This window comes from Podarcis bocagei (assembly GCF_964188305.1).
Source record: "Podarcis bocagei genome assembly, chromosome: W".
Taxonomy (NCBI): Eukaryota; Metazoa; Chordata; class Lepidosauria; order Squamata; family Lacertidae; genus Podarcis; species Podarcis bocagei.
The window spans coordinates 49,946,098-49,954,607 of record NC_138131.1 but is presented as its reverse complement, the minus strand read 5'-3'; the positions used below and the strand labels follow the sequence as shown (position 1 = coordinate 49,954,607).

Genomic DNA, 8,510 nt, shown 5'->3' with positions numbered 1-8,510 from the left:
GAGAGAGATAAGGAGCCAACTGCTTAGCTTGGCGGAGATGAAAAAATGCCGCCTTTGTTATAGCTGTAATCTGCGCCTCCATGGAAAGGGAGGTGTCGAAGATTACACCCAAACTCTTAACGGACGATGCTGGCACTAATTGCACCCATGCAAGAGATGGGAGTTGCCCCCTCAATCCCATATCGCTCCGTCCCAGCCAGAGGACCTCTGTCTTCGAAGGATTTAACTTCAACCGGCTCCCACGTAACCATCCAGCCACAGCTTCCAGACATCTGGTCAGTGTATCTGGGGCCGAGTAAGGATGGCCATCCATCAACAGATAGAGTTGGGTGTCATCGGCATACTGATGGCAACCCAGCCAAAAACTCCGGACAAGCTGGGCGAGGGGGCGCATAAAGATGTTAAAAAGCATCGGGGAGAGTATCGCACTCTGAGGCACTCCACACACCAAGGAGTGGCGCGATGACAATTCCCCCCCCCAAGCGCCACCCTCTGTCCCCGACCGGAGAGAAACGAGCGCAGCCATTGAAGGACTGTGCCCTGGATCCCCACGTCGGCAAGGCGGTGGTCCAGAAGTTCGTGATCGACCATGTCGAAGGCTGCTGACAGGTCTAGAAGAATCAGCAGCCCCGACCCGCCTCGATCCAGCTGCCTGCGGAGATCATCTGTTAGGGCGACCAGAGCCGTCTCGGTCCCATGACCAGCGCGGAAGCCGGACTGGAATGGATCGAGAGCAGATGTTTCATCCAGAAACCTACCAAGCTGTTCAGCAACCGCTCTCTCAATCACCTTACCCAGGAATGGAAGATTCGAAACCGGGCGGTAATTGGATAGATCTAAAGGATCTAATGATGTTTTCTTTAAGAGCAGACACACCACTGCCTCCTTCAGTTCCCCTGGGAATATCCCAGTGCCAAGGGACAAATTGATGATATCCCCCAGGGGGGCCCGCACCTCGTCTGGGCACGCTCTAATCAGCCAGGACGGGCACGGGTCAAGAGGACAGGTGGTGGGCTTTCCAGCTCGGAGGAGTCTGTCCACATCGGCTGGGGATATCCGGTCAAAGTGGTCCAATACTGGACCCGAGGACAGTCGAGGGGCCTCCAGTTCCTTTATTGTATCCAAATTGGCAGGGAGGTCATGGCGGAGCAACAGGACCTTCTCCGCAAAAAAGCTCGCAAATGCCTCGCAGCTGTGTGTCGAATTGTTATTTAAATTTGGCTGTCCTTCAAGGGACAAAAAATAAAATAAAAATAAAAATAAAAAATAAAAAAACCTAAAAGAAAAAGAGAAAGTGCTTTATCCACAAGAGGAGAGCTTTCCCACAGGCACCAGACCAGCGCATGAGGAGTAATAATAATTATTAACAACAGCAACAATAATTTATTATTTATACCCAGCCACTCTGGGCGGCTTCCAGCAAAAGATTAAAATACAGTAAGGAGGAGCTCTTTCAATCTATTTTCCCCATGGCTTTGGAAGCTCACCTGATGGCCTCCTTGTAGTGCATGAGGGCCTCCTGGAGCTTCCCCTGCTGTTGCAAAACACTGGCTAAATTTGAATGCGCAGCTGCAAACTCCGGGAAGACCTGCGGGGAAGAAGCTCACTCTTAGTTTCCCTGAGAAGCATTCTAAAGAGACGGAGGCTGCTCTTTGAGGCTCAAAGGTTGTGGGCGTGAAATAAATCCTCATTTGGATTGACTTGCAAAAATTAAGGAGGAGGAGGAACCTATGGACTGCCTTTTTAGCATGCATAGGAAATACTGTTGGGAGATCAGACTGTCAAATGACCAATGCCATATTTTAAAGAGCCCCTCTTTGATGCTCAAATGTGGCAGGGGCTGGCTGCAAAATAAATCACCGTTTGGAATGATTTGTGGTAATGATAATAATAATAATAATAATAATAATAATAATAATAATAATAATAATGGGCCTATGAACTGCCTTTTTCGTACGCATAGGAAATACTGTTAGAAAATAAGACTGTCAGGGGATCAAGCTCAGCCGACACAGAGAACAGCATGTGCCCAGCTTTTATTTCAATTTCTGTACCGTTCCTTAACACCTTGCATTGTTCTTCTGATGAAAAAGCAGATTTTTGGTCATTCCAGGAGGCCTAGGAATATAAAAAGGGGGACAGACCCTCTTCCTTCCAAAAGGGACTTATTGGACCATGCTTTGTCGAGCCTCAAAATGCTACTTCACTTTCACTTCTTCACCATTATTTCCGTTATTGATCAAGAAAAATTTGATCGGCGATTTTTAAAAAGACCCAGACTAGGAGTCCAGGGTACGCATGCCTAACCCTTATATGTCAATTTAATTGTTGTAATTCTCCACGCACGTACCTCAAGAGCTTTCCGGTAGAGGCGGACAGCCTCCTCGATATTCCCTTGTTCTCGCTTGATGTTCGCCAGGTTATTAAGAGAATCCGCGTGAGTCGGACATAAACGGAGAGCTGTATTGTAGCATTCCTCGGCTTCGGCAACCTTCGAAACACAAAACAGAGTTTTTACACGAATATTAGTATGTCTTTCACAGGAGCCCAAAAGGCTGCTCTGTGATGTGATGGCTGGATTGAGGTTTGATACGGCCCCTCAGCTCCTGACGGTAACTTGGTATTAGAGCGGTTCATAAAAAACTCTTTTTTTGAAAATGCCTGCTCCAAAGTTCTTCTCTTACCAACAGTAGAGATTATATAGCTATATCTGGAATGGCATGCATATCAGTTAATATCTTTTATATATATATGCCAGCTGTCCTTTGTCAACAACCAATTGTTGCTGTTTTTTATATTGAATATATGCTATATGGTAACTGTTGCACCTCATAGGTAACTCAAGCCTTCTGCACGTCACAAAAGATGTATTTTATCAAAGTCATTGTTGAACTGAAATACAATTAAGAAGTATATTAATAGTGAAATGCAATTAAGAAGAAGCATATTAACAGTAAAACCCCACAATTGTTGAGCCTTTTTTAAGGATTTGACCCCAGAGGTGCTGACCTTTTTTTAGGATTAAAGTTCTTGAGCTTTTTGGGGGGAAGTTTTGCCCTAGTAAATAAACCGCCACGAGGGCCGGATTAAATCGACCAGAGGGCCAGATTAGGCCCCTGAACTGGACTTTGGACATGCCTGGTCTAAAAGAACATTGGGAAAATTTAAATTCTTTGGCAGGATAGCAGGAAATATGACAAAACCAATGCATTTTGAGATCTAGGAGAGATGGGTGGAAGGCCCCCAAAGTGGACTTTGGACATGCTTGGTTTAGGGGAACATAAATACAAGAGCAGACTAATCCGATTCAAACTCTCTTTCCCGCACACTTACCGTCTTTTGCAAGATGTATTTAAGGAAGACAGTAAGGGAAATGGTTTTGGTCATACTAAATCAAAATTAAGAGACAGAGTTGCTAGATAGTAAAAGAAAATCATTGCCAAAAACGTATAAGAATGGCATACAAAGGATGAAGAAGTTAAGTCGGTTATGATTAAATGGGCTCAAGATTTTGGTCATAACATTGAATTAGATAAGTGGGAAAGATTATGGGCAAAAACAATTTATTGAATGTACAGCACTAATTAAAAATTTAATGAAGGTGACGTATAGGTGGTATTTGACGCCGACTAAACTTGCTAAAATATATATAACTCAAGATAAGGCACGCTAGAAATGCAAGGAGAAGGAAGGGAATTTCGTCCATAGGTGGTGGATGTGCACTAAAGTCAAAGTCTACTGGGATATGATTTACAAAGAATTGAAAAAGATCTTTAAATATACTGTTATTAAAAAAACCAGAGGCTAATTTTTGAAAGTGATTTACAAATGCTAAAGTAAATTGTTTTAAGTAGAGTAAGAAGGTAAATAGGGCGATATATGTTCAGGTAGGCAGCTGTGGTGGTCTAACGCAGTTGAAATATATAAAAAATATATAAATTGTCCAGTAGCACATTGCAGACCAACTCAGTTTGGTCTTGGTAGAAGCTTTTGTATCTGAAGAATTGGACCTGCATACAAAAAATTATACCAAGAAGAAGCCAAGTTTAGCAAGCCCTGTTTAGGGAAGCTTTTAATGTTTGACGGACTATTGTATTTTAATATTTTGTCGCCAAGAGTGGCTGGGGAAACCCAGCCAGATAGGCGGGGTATAAATTTTATTATTATTATTATTATTATTATTATTATTATTATTATTATTATTATTATTATTATTATTATCATCATCATCATCAGGTGCTACTGGACAATTTTTAAAGGGTGATATAGAAATGCTAAGAGGATCGTGACTGCTTAAGAAAGCCAGGGAGTGGGAGCGGGGGAAGGGGGAGGGGAGTCGACGCTTGGTATGAGCAAAGTTGTATGTGACGATATGACAAAGGAAAAAATAAAAGAGGACTTCTTCTAGGTTCTGTACCCCAAATCCCCCCCCCAAAGAGCCCAATTTCGAGGTCACCATCATCCGGAAGGCTTTTTTCAGCAAACCCTCTGACATACAGAAAGCAAAAGGGACCGGTTTCATTTTCTTTTTTTAATTTTTATTTTATTTATAACATAGTCCACAACAACTCATACATACAAACAGACCCACCACCATTGACTAATTATCAAAATTAAACTCCTATCCCCTTACACAAAGAAAACATAACATAAAAATAAAAGACTTTATTCTGTTAAATGGCCGCCTTATTTACCTCTTGTATACTATTTCTTTTGTATGGGATTATTACAATTTTTCCTAATTATGACTTAAACCACAAAGTCTCCTGTAGAAATTAATTGAAACAAGTCCAAGTGTATATTTTGGGGCACTGTTTGGTAAAGTATTCTCTGCATTTTCCCCATTCCTTTTGGAATTCTTGTCTGGGTTGTGCCCTAATTGTCTCTGTTAATCTGGCCAATTCAGCATGGGGTAAAAGCCTAAGAAAAAGCTAAACAACTTCAATCCTAAAAAAAGTTCAACAATTTAAACCCTAAGAAAAGAGCTCAACAACTTCAATCCTTAAAAAAAGTAAACAACTTTGGTCGGCCCTTATGGCCCTTCACTTCATCAAATCTGGCCCTCTTTGAAAAAAGTTTGGACACCACTGCCTAATAGGAAAGTTTCTGCATTTTTTTTTCACAGGCCCACCAGAAATGTATAAGTGTCCCTTCTTCTTTACTGCACCTCCAGCACAGTTTTTTTGTTTTATACATTTTAGCTATTTTGGCAGGTGTTAAGTACCATCTATAAAACATCTTTTATATAGATGTTCCCCCCACCCCAAGGCAAAAGGGACCAGTTTCTTACGCTGCCTTTCTCTTTCAGCGCGTTGGCCAGGTTGCAGTAGGCGTCAGGGAAGTGGGGCTGGAGCTCAATGGCCCTCTTGTAGGTATCGATTGCCAGATCGATCAGCCCCTGTTCGTAATACACACATGCCAGGTTGCCGTGGACAACAGCGTGGTTGGGACTCAGGCTCAGGGCCCGTAGGTAGGCTGCAACGGCTCTGAAATGAGATCAAGGACTGGTTCAGTTTCATTGTCACCAGGGTGGATAAAAATCTGTTTTTTAAAAAATAAAATGCTTTGGGAGGACGATTAAGAGGATCGAGGCGGGCCGGGACTGCTGATTCTTTTAGATTTGTTAGCGGCCTTCGACATGGTCGATCACAAACTTTTGGACCACCGCCTTGCCAACGTGGGGATTCAGGGCACAGTCAGACAATGGCTGTGCTCCTTTATCTCAGGTCGGGGACAGAGGGTGGCGCTAGGGAGGGAGTTGTCGCTGCGGCACTCCTTGTTGTGTGGAGTGCCGCAGGGCACAATCCTTTCCCAGATGCTTTTCAATATCTTTATGCGCCCCCTTGCCCAGATTGTCCGGAGTTTAGGGCTGAGTTGTCGTCAATATGCTGATGACACCCAACTTTATCTGTCAATGGACTCGGCCCCAGACACACTGACCAGATGCTTGGAAGCCGTGGCTGGGTGGCTGCGTGGGAGCCAGTTGAAGTTAAATCCTTCGAAGACAGAGGTCCTCTGGCTGGGTCAGGACAACATGGGGTTGGGGGGCCAACTCCCATCTCTTGTGGGGGCGCAATTAGTGCCAGAGCCTTCTGTCAAGAGCTTGGGTGTAACCTTCGATGCCTCTCTTTCCATGGAGGCACAGGTTGCAGCCACAGCAAAGGTGGCATTTTTCCACCTCCGCCGTATTAAGGAATTGGTTCCTTACCTTTCTCGCCCTGATCTGGCCAGTGATCCATGCGATGGTCACCTCCAGGCTTGATTATTTTAACTCGCTCTATGCTTAGACTCACTCTGACACCCTATATGGGATTTGGTATATAAATTTTCCCGTGGCTTTTTTTGCTGGCCCATGTAGCACCAGCATGGATAGCTGGCTTGGGTGAATAGCTGATGTTTCCTCCCTTTGTAGTCTTGATGAGGCTGCATTTTAAGCTGTATTTTAATTAACTGGGTTTTTTTTCTATTCTATTTTATTGTAATTTATATTTGGTGTTAGCCGCCCTGAGCCCAGCCCTGGCCAGTGAGAGCGGGGTAGAAATAAATAAATAAATAAATAATTCGGGGAAGAATTATTTGTTTTAAGTTTTTCATGTGTGCGAAAACTCAGTCCAAGTTTTTCTTGGGGGAAAAATGTTTCAGCACATCAGTTAAGCAACATGGATACATATGCTACCATGTTACTGTTTTAGTGAAATAAATTGCTTAAATTGTTATGAAGGAAATGTTTCTTTTCTCCTTCCAATCAAGTACAGCAGAAAAGTTGTTCAAATAAAAAGTGTTCACTTATTAAAACTCACCATCATTTCGTCACAATCGGGCTGTATATAGCAGAACCAAATCATTTTGATATAACTGTAGAAAAGACTCTGAAGTTAGGATTCCAAAAAGGAAACCTGCCTCCGTTTGTCAATATTAAGAGGATGCCAGCAAGGCTGAACCTTCCGGTAAAAGGGGGATTTAAATCAAGTCTTATGGATTTGGGATTTAAATCAATTTGCTTTAAATAAAATCAACCCTCTAGGCAACAATGGGAGTTAGTTTGGGTATGGGTGCAACCACTAAACTGAGAATATAAGACGTAATGTGATTATACGCAAAACCAATAAAAAACATTTATATAAAAAAGAGAATATAAGCTCTATGCCTATTTGCTTACCTGTCAAATATACGCGCCTCCTTCAAGACGTTCCCCAGATTAATGTAAGCATCCAGGAAGTTGGGGTCCAGGGTCACCGCCTGAAAATATTTAAGATAATAGATTTTTGTTACTAATACAGTCATACCTCAGGTTGAAGTAGCTGCGGGTTAAGCATTTTCGGGTTGTGCTCCGTGGCGACCTAGAAGTAACAGAGCGCGTTACTTCCGGGTTCTGCAGCTTGCGCACGTGCAGACACTCAAAATGATGCCACACGCATCTACGGAAGCAGCAAATTGTGACCCGAGCATGTTCGCTTCAGGATGCGAACGGGGCCCCGGAACGGATCCCGTTCGCATCCAGAGGTACCACTGTATAACAGCATGGTTACTTTTAAATAAGTGGGTCAACTTTGACCTAGGCTGCCTCCTACCTACCTTCCTACCTTATCGATCTACCGACTTTATCTTATTATCTATCTACTTGCCTACCTATCTTATCTATCTATCTATCTATCTATCTATCTATCTACCTACCCTATCTATCAAATCTATCTACCTACCTACCATCTAATCCAGGTGTGGCCCAACTTGGCCCTCCAACCCCCATCATCCCTACCTAACAGGACCAGTGGTCAGGGACAATGTGAGTTGTAGTCCCAAAACAGCTGGAGGGCCAGGTTTGGCCATGCCTGAATCTATCTACCTACTCAATCAATCAATCTAACTAATCTATCTATCCATCTACCAACCTTTCTTATATATGTATCTATCTAATCTACCTACCTAATCTATCTATCTAATCTAATCTAATCTAATCTAACTATCTATCATCTATCTAATCCAGTGTTTCCCAACCTTTTTTGGGCAAAGGCACACTTGTTTGATGAAAAAAATCTCGAGGCACACCACCATTACAGCCCCGTGACGTCAGCGCGCAGCGTCACTTGAGCTCCTTCTCCTGCTCGTTCAGGGCCGCAGTGGCGTAGCGTGGGTTGTCAGCACCCGGGACAATGCAAGTAATTTGCGCCCCCTAACCCGTGGATTTGCGCCCCCTAACACTAACCCCCAGATGTTGCGCCCGGTGTGGCCGGCCCCCCCTGCACCCCCCACGCTAGGCCACTGATCCATAGCTAAAAGCAGAAGTCGACAAATGTGTCCTGTTTTTTGCTCTTCAAAATGTGGCAACCCGAAGACCCCCAGGGACCGTCCAACCAGCCTAGGAAGTGTGCTCTGGTCGCGGGGGAGGAGACACGAGGCATTGCCATCCACACCTGGAATTGAGGAGGAGCTGGAAAGGTCCTTTGGTTTCACACCCAGGACCCATTTTTTCTCTCTTCTTTTGAGAAAGGGGTGGGAAACGGGATTTGGAG

General features: G+C 43.7%; 1 long non-coding RNA gene across 1 annotated transcript; it reads right to left on the bottom strand.

Annotated features, from left to right (window-relative positions):
- Positions 1-1,512: 1,512 nt before the first annotated feature.
- Positions 1,513-7,241, bottom strand: LOC308578296. The gene is made up of 4 exons (XR_014003866.1): positions 7,160-7,241; positions 5,291-5,486; positions 2,351-2,491; positions 1,513-1,588 (listed from the first exon to the last, which is right to left on the bottom strand). It is a non-coding gene; the product is annotated as an uncharacterized lncRNA (long non-coding RNA).
- Positions 7,242-8,510: the final 1,269 nt, after the last annotated feature.